Consider the following 12,520-nt stretch of genomic DNA (forward strand, 5'->3'; position numbering starts at 1 on the left):
ACCTTTCTCTTAAATCTCAGGGACTCATAATTAAACACTTGAAGAATGGGGTGTTACAATTCTCCCCCACATAAATTAGGCTTCATCCTCGAAGCCTGCAACGTCTCTACTCTGAAACTATCCCTGCAATGCTTCGCCTGGCACTCACCGGACCAGGCTACCCAAGACTCGACCAACGAAGTCTGAAACCCAACTTTACCTTTCTTGCCGACAGAATGAAACGAGCTTCAGCCCTAGAGCAACTCCCACGAGTTCTCCACCGCAATCTCATAACCGCACCAAACTGGCTCTAGTGTCCTTGGGTTAGGAAAACCCTGATACACGGGTGACACTTCCAAACACCCTTCTGGATGCATTTATACCACATAAACAAATCTATCTAAAATTCCAAAATTCCATCCATGCATTCCTGCCGAGCCTCAGCAACCATCCAACCCGGATGTGCTCCATACCACTGTCGATATCTCGCTGCTCAATGACCATAATTGGACCACTCCCATCGCAAACCTGCGCTGCTGCTTCCACTTCTGTGGATTTACATTCCCTTAGCATGACCACTAACCATGCGACATACATATCCTGAACCTGCTCGCAAGGACTCTCTTGTCCATGCACCACCTCCACTACTCACAATCAATACCCGGGGCCAGACCTTCTAATGCTAACACATCACAACACACCCAACCTATATCCTCGAACCGATCTGATAATACCTACAGAGTCTTCAGCTTGACTGGGCCACCTCATCAGGTGTTCAGCCAATCTGGACCACTCTCAAAACCTTCAGCTAATCTAGGCCGCCATCCAAGGCCTTCAGTCTGACTGGACCATTCCCCGAGCCTTCGACCTGACTGGTATGCCTACCAGCCTTCAGTCTATCCGGACCGCTCAACTAGTATTCATCATTCCAAGTTATCTCTCCGGGAAATCCTCCCCTGCATACTGTTCTAGCCCCCTAGGGGTTCCGAACTCTATCTTCACCATACATACTCAATCTCAGCCTAATCCCAGGCCCTACACAATCAATGCCATAGGTTTGTATCCCGCCCCGCACTCCTGCTACTTACCCATACCAGCCTGCTCTCGGCTGAAAGAAATACCGCCAAAACCCAAGCAGCTAAACAACCTCTCAAGTCTATCGATCATCCGAAGAATTTCCAATTCTCCCCAACTTAAGACACTGACTATCAACCACCGGTCGCCATCACCGACCTCCCAAAAATAATCTTGCACAAAACCAAACGCTCACACGCAGACTGATTCCCACTAGCACTAGCAACCTTCGCAAAAACACATTCCCACACTGATCATTCTGCTCGAAAGTACTCAATACTCAGCTAACCACTCCTCAGACTGCCGATGCTACCCGACATTCAACCAACGCCATATCTCCACTAATAACCCTCACAATGAAATCCATCGATGGCCTGAAACACCAATCCATAACCATACCAAACCTTCAAGGAACAACGGGTACCAAAACGAAAACCCGAAACTCTAACCCATAACCATACCAAACCCTCAAGGAACAACAAATACCAAAACGAAAACCACCCAACGAGACTAGCAGACAAACAATATTCCACAATAATCAAAAATAAACAAGACAACAAGGAAGAAACATACCCGCAGCTGCATCCGACACTGCTCTAACCTCCTCCGCTGCAAGCTGAAAAGCACGACCCTAAGCCCTTGGGGGCTCCGCTCCACTCTGACCTCCACCCGTGATCCTCAACGTGGCTGGTGCTGGAGCCTGCACCGGTCCTGCAGCAAGCTGTGGATAGTTGACCCTCAAGTGTCCAACCTGATGACACTGATAACATATCCTCAAATCTCGAACCGGAACTGACTGCTGACAATCTCTCACATAGTGCCCCTCCTTTCCGCACTTGCGGCATTTACCAACGGACCGACAAACTCTGGCGTGACCCCTCCCACACTTTCCACAAACGTGGCTGCCCTGATCTCCCATCCTGGAATCAACGGTCTTAGACCGTTTCGTCGCCGGCTGCAACTGAACGGAGCTTTCCTCAGCTCACGCAACTGTAACTCAATCTCTAACTCATGCCGCCTGGCGGCCTCCTGCAACTCCAACAAGGTCTCGCACCTCTGCACGGACACAAACTGTCTGATGTCTCTCTTTAGCGTACTCAGATATCGGGACATCTGAGCCTGCTCTGAAGCGAACTTAGGGAAAAACATCGCCCTCTCAGTAAACATCTTGGTGATTTCCGTCACCGACTCCGTATCCTGCTTTAGCTCAAGGAACTCCTGAGCCAACCTCTCCCTCTCGACCTGCGGAACATAACGAGTGTTGAACATCTCTCTGAACTGATCCCATGGAATCGCAGCCCTCTGCGCATCCGAGTATGACCCCGTGGTCAATCTCCACCAATCCTTTACCCCAAGCCTTACCAGGTTCAGAGCACACCTCACCCTCTGATCAGCAGGGCATGAACATGTGAAGAAACACCCCTCCACGTCTGATAACCATCTAATGGCAACGATCGGATCCTGAACTCCATCAAAGGTGGGAGGCTTCGTATTATCGAAGTCCCGATACTGAAAACTTCTACTAGCTCCTCCTACTGTCGCTGCTACAGCCGTTCTAGCCGCCGCGACAGCCATCTCCGTGAGAGTCGCATAGTGCTCATCAAAATACTCCACCATGACGGTCATGATCGACCCAAACAGTTCCGGCAGCTCGGCCCGGAACAAAGCAGCAACCTCATCATGCAGGATCTCACGAATCCTCGCATCCAACTCGTGCGTACTCATCTGACCGATAACCTCGGGCGGTACTGACCCGTCCGCAACTCCTTCTCTTGCACCCGATCCTGACCCGGATCCACTCCCAGCATGCCTCGAGACCTCCATAATGAAAATAAACCACAAAACCTCAGACACTTCCCACTATCCCAGGAACCAACCCTCAACCCAACCCTAGAGGTCATAGTTTCCCTGATACGCGTATGGGTCCTGTGCTTTCAGTAGTACGGGCCCATACTACCTTCCATACCTACCCATATTTGTATGAAGTACTTCCACAACACCCTAGTGAAAACATACATAACAACGCTCTACCCTCACTAAAAGAGGAACATTGGAAATCTCAAGCAGAGGAAAACCCTAGGCTAGCAGGCATCACATAACAGGCAACATTATCATGAAATCCTGAAGATCCCTAGCCTATCACTAGCATGCTGTTCTATCAAGCTTAATAAGACAAATATCATGAATGCTAATTTGGGGTTACTTATTGGCTCCGGCTAATCATACCTCCGCGTCCTCCTTTTACTTAATTTGAAAACCATTTTAATTTCTCTTTTTAAAACCCTCCTCGATTTGAGACTGGAGTCACACGAGTGTTCCTCCAATTCACTCAAACCAAGGCTTTGATACCAACTTGTAACGACCAAAAATTTCAACATAATTTAAACTTTTCAAAACAATTCATTTTAATAACATTATTACAAAAAGGTTATCAATACATTATTTATCAGAGTATTCCCAGGTCCATTTAATAAAACATAAACGTGAGGAACGGTACGATCACGCCTTTGCCTTTCCACAATCTCCTGAAGAACCTGAAAAACATTAAACCACAACTGTAAGCCCGAAAGCTTAGTGAGATTCCCCCAAAATACCAACCACGTATACGCCCTTCCAGGCTACAACCTTCCGGTCCAAAACATATTGCCTTCCGGCCCATAACATGTTGCCTTCTGGCCCATATCATAAAAAAAAACATACATAACATAACAAAACATAGAACAGTCATGCATATCGGGTTTACTGTGTGACTGGTCCGCCGTATCGGGCCTTCAGTCCACCGGATCCACCCTCCGAGTCTAGTCATGTCCTTCGAGTCTACAGTGTGGTTGGTCCGCCTGCACCAGGCCTTCAACCCACCTGGTCCACTCTCTGAGTCTACAGTATGACTGGTCCGCCCGCATCGGGCCTTTAGTCGGCCTGGTCCACTCTCCGAGCCTCGGCACGTCTGGTCTGCCCTCGTGGGGCCTACAGCCTATCCGGACCGCTCGCTAGGCCTTCGTAATAACTGGTCCGCCCTGGGTATCTTGGCCTACAACATAAAGTAGGACCCGCCTCAACCCATCTCCAGTCCAAACAACCATGTGCACATAACATACAATCATATAACATTCATAGTCAACAAACCGATCAAGCAGATCACATAACATGTCATTACCCTAACCAGGTTATCGACCTAACCGGTCACTAGCATAGCATCACTCTACATATCAGGAAACCGACCTTAATCAGGTCTCTAGCATATACCATCCTAGCTACCAGGATGCAGACATATAAAGCAATAACATAACAACCATATCCGAAACACAATCCAATAAAGGGTCGGCCTTGGTGCCTTAGACCCTGTCGATATAGTGAGGATAACTCACCTCGCGAATGTCGATACTCTGAATGGAAGAAGCAGACTCTCGAACCACCAACTCACCGCAAATCCCGAACTAACCAACATAACAAGCATAAGCAATAGGTCAACATACTTCCACTTATCAGGCCAAGACCAAAGTCCAAATCTCACACAAAGTCCAACATTAGCCCAATTTACCAAATTGGGCCCACATCACCAAATGGGCCGAGATCCAATATCCATAATATTAATTGGGCCCAAAATACTCTATTCATAATTTCCAGACTTGGCCCAAACACCAACAACCCACAAATGGCCCAACACAAAAGCCCAAAAGAAAGTCCACAAGAGGAGTACGTTGGGCGTACTCTCCTTGGTACGCTGGGCATACTGCAATGATCACCAAAAATAAAACGGGGCACTGGACCGCTACGCGGGGCGTACTCGAAGGTTATGCGGGGCGTAAATGCGAGATCCATTAAGTCCTTTTAACATCTTAATGGCTTAAGCTCTTAAGCCCAAACTTCAGATCCATAGGTCAAATATGATTATAAATCATAAAGTCTCAGACTTTATCACTTGGGACGTCCTTAAGCTCTTAATCCAAGGTCTTAATCCATTAAGACCTATATAACTCATACATGGAACAACTACAACCCTTGGGACCTCATTTTTATTACTCAAGACCTCTCCAAAGGTCTGAAAGGACAGATATTCTTGACCAAATCAAACTATGCAACAAGATGAGGACTTTTGGGACAGTAATGATAACAAAGCTTCAAAATACATAGATCTATGCAATATGATGGTCAAGCAAGAAGCTTTATACCTTAAATCAGCTCCAAAGGGTGGTATTTCTTCAGATCCACAAGTTCCACACGTTCTTCTTCTTCTTTAACAACTTCCCTTTTCTCCTTTAAGCCCTTCTTTTGCCAACAAGAGCTTTCCAAGGCCAAACACACCCAATTATGAGAGAATACGAGATCTAGGGTTTCTCTGAGGTTGAAGATGAGCATAAGGAGGCTGAGGGGTGAACCAACATGCTCCCTATATAGTGGTTGACCCTAAAAATAGGGTTTGGGGTTTCTAAGAGTACGCTTGGCGTACCTCCCTGGTACGCTGGACGTGCTCAACCGGCTACCCATAACCATTCGTCCCATTACGTTGGGCGTACCCAACCACCTTGCAAAAATCAAAAGCATGCATGCATGCCATACATGCATGGAACCATTACCCTCTTATTTCATAAAGAACTATAAACAATGATCAACTTCGAGGCACCGCAACTCCTCTAATCTAAACCCACTCTCTCAAATAACTTTACATTCATACGAGGGTGACGATAAGCCCAATACTTCCAACACATACACCCACCCGAAACCTTCTCGGATGAACTCATTTCTCGAAAGGGACCAGAATTACCTTTCTCTTAAATCTCAGGGACTCATAATTAAACACTTGAAGAACAGGGTGTTACATTAGTTTCATAGACTACTTTGCCATTCTACCTGGAATCTCTGATTTTTGCCAAACATTCTTGATAGGGTACTTAGTTCTCATATGTATAGTGCACATTTCAGAATAGTGTCTTAATTTTGTGGAAGAAATTACTAATGCAAGTATTAGTTTTTCAAGATGAGAATTCCTGGTCTCGGTGTCCAAGAGACTTTTACTTACATAGTATATGGGATGTTAGTCTACATTGAGATCGTTGGCTAAAACGACACTTAAAATGTTAGAGGATACTGAAAGGTAGAGTAGTAGTGGTTCCCCATCTAATGGTTTTACCAATAGGGGTGCTTAACTTAAATATCTTTTAAATTCCAGGAAAGCATATTCGTGCTCCTTGGTTCACTCGAACCTTTTATTCTTCTTCCAAATGTCGTAGCAAGGTTTGCAACTTTTTGAGGATCTTGAGATGAACCTGTTAAGTGCTGCTACTCATCTTATTAGTCTCAAAATATCTTTTTTCGAGGATAGGATCTTAAATCAATGATGGGTTTTATTTTATCTACACTTGCTTCTATTCCCCTTTTAGTCACCATGTATCCAAGGAACTTACCGGATCTCATTTCAAAGTGACACTTGGAGGGGTTGAGCTTCATTTTATACTCATCCAGTATATCAAAGGCCTCTTTAAGATCCTTGAGATGATCAACAACTTTCTTTGACTTTACCACCATGTTATCAATGTAGACTTCCATGGTGTCCGTAATTTCTCTTTGAACATCTTGTTGACTAGCCTTTTGTATGTCACAGCTGCATTTTTAAGACCAAATGGAATATTAGTATAACAATATATACTTTTTGGGGTCATAAACATCATATCCTCTTAGTCAGATGGTTCCATTTGGATTTGTTGGAACCCTATTGATGCATCCATGAACGTCAGTAATTCATGACCGGCTATAGCATCTATCATGGAGTCTATGTGTGGTAGAAGGAAAGGATCCATGGGACAAGCCTTATTGAGATCTCTATAATCCACACCTACTCTCCATTTACCATTATTCATCTATACTACAACCACATTGGCTAGTGATCTTGGGAACTTAACTTCCTTGATCATCCCTGTCTTGAGGAGCTTTTCTACTTCTTGGATGAACTGGTTTCTTTGGGTGAAAACTTTATTCTCTTTTGGTGTATTTGTTTGAAACAAGGATCAATGTTCATATTATGAGTTATAATATTCTTGTATATATCTATCATATCCTCAAGCTTCCAGGAGATTTTTTTTTCTTTTATCTTTTAGGAACTTTATTAATTCATGTTTGATTTGTTCTGGCAGTGAGGATACTATTAGTAGTTTGGCTTCAAGATCCTCGAGGTTCAAGGGCACTTCTTTTACAACATGTTCTCTTGTTTCCAACATATATTGTGCCCTTTCTTTAATTTATTTGTGTCTTGTGCTTTTTGTTGAATATTTCATCATAGTCTTGTAGCATTCCTTGGATTCTTGTTGATTACCTGTGATCTTTACTGTCCCCCATGGAGTGGGCATTTTGACACATTGACGGTATGTTGAGGGGACAACCTTCATATCATGGATCCATGGTCTACCTAGTATAACATTATAGGAGGAAAATGTATCGATTATAAAAAAGTGTTACATACAGTTTACCCCCTTTATGTAAATAGTTAGCTTTATTTCACCGTTGGTTTGTTTTGTGTCGCCAGTGAATCCAACCAACACCGAGGATCTTTTAACTATTTTGCCTTAAGGGATATTTATCCTCTTCAAAGCATCCAAAATTATGATGTTGACTGAGGATCCTTTGTCTACAAGGAACCTTCTGACAAAATGATTGTCGATTTAAGAGTGATCACCAATCCTTTACGATGAGGATCATGGACATCTATTCTATTTGTTTCGTCGAACGTAATCTCCTTATAGTTTGTGATTGATTTGTGTTTCTATGGCCTTTCTTCTTTCTCCGTTATTGACACTTCAACATGCCTTTTTGATACATAATAAGAGGTGCCACAAATGCCAGATCCTATAGAAATTACATTGGTTACCTTATCATCCACAGGAAGGGATCTTGGTCTTTCTAAGATCTTATGAGGATGTTGATCCTTATCTCTTGATCTTTCCTTTCTTATTCAGAAAATCTCCTTGAGATATCCCTTGCTAAGCAGCTAACTAATCACCTTTCGTAGGGCTACGCAATCTTCAGTGATTTGACCAATGTCCTCGTGGTATGCACACCATTTGGACTTATCTTTCCAGGTGGTCTACTTTTCCCCCTTTCTTGGCCATTTAACTTTGTCAGCAAGATCCTACATCGAAAATATCAAACGTGAAACATCGATAGAAAAGCAGTAGGTAGTGATATTAGGGAATTCTTCTTCTTCCCCTTCATCTTCAAGGGTATTAACCCTATGATGATCGGGTCCAGAATAAGGTTTAGGTATATCGGATCTTTGGTCTAAGGATTCAGCCTTCTATTGGGTTTATCATATGATCTTTAAGGTTTTCTCCTCTTCTGGATCTCCTTGTCTTCTTCGAGCCTTATGAACCTTAGTAATTTTCTCCTTAATTCATCCATTCTTTTGCATGGAGTCATTACGAGGTCTTCGTAGAAAGTAGAGTCTTTCTTAGGCCCATTTTGAAGGCTTATCCTGCAATTACCATGTCGATGTTGGGGATACTTAGAGCTTTCCTTCCAAACCAGTTCATCAAATGCTTGAGGGATTCCTTAGGATCCTGAACCACCCGATAGAGATCACTAGTGTTGTTTCAAATGTTCTGCTACTAGAAAATTTGTTGTTAAAAATATTAACTAAATGTGCAAACGAAGTAATAGAGTAAGGAGGAACATTTAGTAGTCATTTCAAGGTTGATCATGTGAGGGTGGAACCAAAACCCTTTCACATGCAAGCTTCCTTCAAGTGTGTGGGAATGTGAATGATCTCTTTTTTCCTTGTATTGTGCCACATGTTCTTCACAATCCGTGGTCCCATCATAACGCTTCATGCTAGGAGTTTAGAAGCGCTTTGGGGCCTCGGCGTCAGCGATTTTAGTGGAAATCCCGTGATTATGTCGCTTGTTACACAGGCATCTGGTATATATTGGACTGTTCTAGGTACACTTGAGGTCATCTGTCGTAGTTGTTGAAGTTCTTTGGCCATGAGTGGTCACATTCCTACATCAACATCCATAGAGTTAGTATTGAAGAAATTAGTATTGACGAAGTTACTAGGATCCTTGTCATTGGGGTTAATGAGGGTTTTGCTGGGATCCTAGGTTGTATGGTGTTGCACTCCTGGAGTTACACGTAAATTCGGAATAGAGGCATGTGTCGAGGATCCTATGTCGTGGCAGTTCGTTGAGGATCCCGTGTTGTCGAAGTTTAGGATCTTGGGCTGCAAGTCAAGGGTGCTACTTCATGAGTCTTTTGGATCTCTACCCTCATTCTCTCTACTTCCTTGAGTATTGTCTTGTTATCCTCCTGCTGTTGAGTGACTTGTCGTTCCAGTCTTTTCAACATAACGAAGATTTCCTTATTGGAAATCAGCACAAGGGGGTCCTCAAAATCCTTGGGTAGCGACCGGAGATGTGTTTTTCTTTGGTGCCTCAGAGACTTTCCTGGGAGCTACCCCTAGGGGTAGAGGAAGAACTTTAGAGGAAATAAGAGGAATGGATGAAGAGGATAAGGTCGATTGGGTAGACATGATTCCAGAACAATTATAAACACCATGACCCCACAGTGGGTGCCAAAATGTTTTTGTAAAAAATCGACTAAGTAGAATTCAACAAAATTGTATGAGATGATGTGATGTTCAAGGAAAATCAATTGTGAAATAATGATAAAAGTGGCATAAGTGAGTTACAAGGAAAACTATTGACCCTTGATAGGATTTGCGACATAAAACCTCGGGAGGTGATAATAATCACATGCCTTGATGTTTTTATTGATATCAAAAGTCGATTTATAGAGATGAATGTCTAAATGTAAGTACAAATATAGTAGATAAGCTAAATGTTTTTGTAGTGTGCTAGTTACATGTGTTATTTATTATCTAATGCTAACAAGAAGTCCGATAATTCTGGGATTCTCCGGTATCAGCATATGAATGTTATTTGACTTGGTATTTCATGTCTTTTTCTTGGTTTAAATGAGTCTCCATTAACAATGGGTCCTGTGCTGACTCGTTCTAAATATGTGAGAAAAATAAAGAATATATATATATATTTTTTTACAGATTTTAGAAGTATTAGTTGTAATAGTTAGGATCCTAGCATATGTTTAAGAATCTTGAGGCTTCAGAAGTACTCGAGGATCCTGAATATGATTAAAGGATCGTACCCCTAACAGGGATTAAGTACCCTTAATCATAGAAGAGCTGATTAGTCTCTATTTGTGGTTATTAGGATCCTTAGATTCCTACATGTTGCAAACATTAGCTTGGGGTGGCATTACCTTGGCTAACACCACTCTTATGCTACGTCTGTAATGCTTTTTGAAAAATTAAACGAAACAATTAGATAAAAGTATCGGGTAGAGAATGTGTACCTTAAGTTTGTTGGAAATTGATTAATACTACTTACATGAAGTATACTTTTAAATGTATAGCATTCCAGGATCTTGACAAGACGTTTCCTTCAATGGTAGCTAGCCAATATATATGTTTTCCTAGTTTTGAATCAATGAAATACGGTCCTTCCCATTTAGTTGCCAATTTGCCTGCACTGGGATCCTTGGTATTTTGAAATGTCTTCCTATGGACCAAGTCACCTATTTGGAATCGTCTTACTTTAATGTACTTATTGTAAGCTTTAGTGTCGAGATCCTGGGTTGGGATCCTCTCATTGTTCTATTAATACTATAATTGGTATCTTTCTGTTGGGATCACTACTTCAGGTGAAATCACGACTTTTGTTCCAAACACCAATGAGTATGGATTTAGGCCAGTGTCTATTTTTGAAGTGGTCCTATTTTCCCATAGGAAAAAAGGAAGTTCCTCTACCCATCTTCCTTTCTTCTTGTCTAACCTTTTCTTCACATTGTTGACTATGATTTTGTTTTTAGACTTATCCTAACCATTAGCTTGAGGATGAATAGGAGCGGGCATTTTCATTTTAATTTCTCAACACGAGTAAAAGTATCTAGTCCTTTTGCTTATGAATTTGGATCCATTGTTGTATATGATTTCAACTGGGATCTGGAACCCAATCAAGATATTACGTTTGATAATTAAGACTACCTCCTTTTCTCGTATTTGAACAAAGGGTTCAACATCTATCCATTTTGAGAAATATTTTGTCATTGTGATGCGTGTGGTATGCCTATGGTTCCGCAAGGTCGTCAGATCGGGTGTTGCAACTGGTCCTTCCACTACTAAACTCGGATAATCAGCCTTTTTATGGCCAATCTGATTTCAATGAAAGAAAATGAGACTCGATCCCTGGGTGGTGTCTTTACAATCCTGGCTAAAGTTTCCAGTCTTGTCACACTTGTAGCAGCCTTAACCACCCATCATGTAAGCTCCATTATGTGTTTTGCCACATTTTCTGCATGGGCACCGGCCTTGCTGGCCTCTCGATCTCGAATCAAACACCTTGGTCTTCTTTCCCAAGCCCTCTAAACTATGAACTTGGTCTAGCTTCCTCTCTGTTTCCATTTACAGATCAATCTCTCTCTCTCTCTGTCACTGGCCACCAAATCTTCCAGTGTCCTGTAACTAGATATGCTCACAAACTGTCTGATATCTCTCCTGAACATATCTTTATATCTCACCTTCTTCATCTCCTAATCTGTCGTATATTGTAGAACCAGTAACATCCTCTCATAAAACGTAGCGGTGATCTCTGTCACCATCTTAATACTCTGGTGAAGGTTATGAATCTCCCTTGCCAACTATTGGACCTCAATCACATGTGCAAACTCAACCTAAAACCTCATAAAAAAATCCTACCAAGTCATCGACTCAACCGCCTCGCCTCCCAAGGCATGACCAACCTCCTCCCATCAGTTTCATGCTAGTATGGAAGGCTTTCGTGACATCCATAAACCAACGCCTGCTCGTAATTGGTTCCTTATTCCTAAAGAAATTTGGAGCCCCACATTCCTGAAACTCTCGAAAAGTCAAAGGGTAGGCTCCCACCATCGCCACTATCTCAGAACGAAAAGCGCCGAAGTGCTCAGGCAGAATCTCCTTAATACCCTCCTTTATTGTACCGAAGATGACTGGAGTCTTTTCATGAATACTACGGGTAATCTTTGATGAAATGAACTACTGCATCTGATCATCCCTAATCCTGACTCCAGAACCCGAACCTGAACCATCACCGGCACCAGTACCAGCACCAACACCTGTACCTATATCTCCACCAGAACTTCCTCTAGTGACCACCATCTTAAAAATAAACCATGCAAACCATCAAAATATTCTTAAAGAATCCCACATTATACAAGTTCCCTGGTATCATCGTGACTTTCCTTAACTTGAGTATGGATCCTCTACTTCAGTAGTAGAGGCCCATACTACCTTCTGTATCTATCCATACTTTTCTCAAGGATCACCCCGAATCCTCCAAGTTACTTCCCTATCAATCCAAACAACCCCTATCAAAGCAAAGTTCTCGGTACCAAATCACCTCCTATGTTTCCTAAGGCTACC

Source organism: Lactuca saligna, chromosome 4, assembly GCF_052625555.1.
Source record: "Lactuca saligna cultivar CGN05327 chromosome 4, ASM5262555v1, whole genome shotgun sequence".
Lineage (NCBI taxonomy): Eukaryota > Viridiplantae > Streptophyta > Magnoliopsida > Asterales > Asteraceae > Lactuca > Lactuca saligna.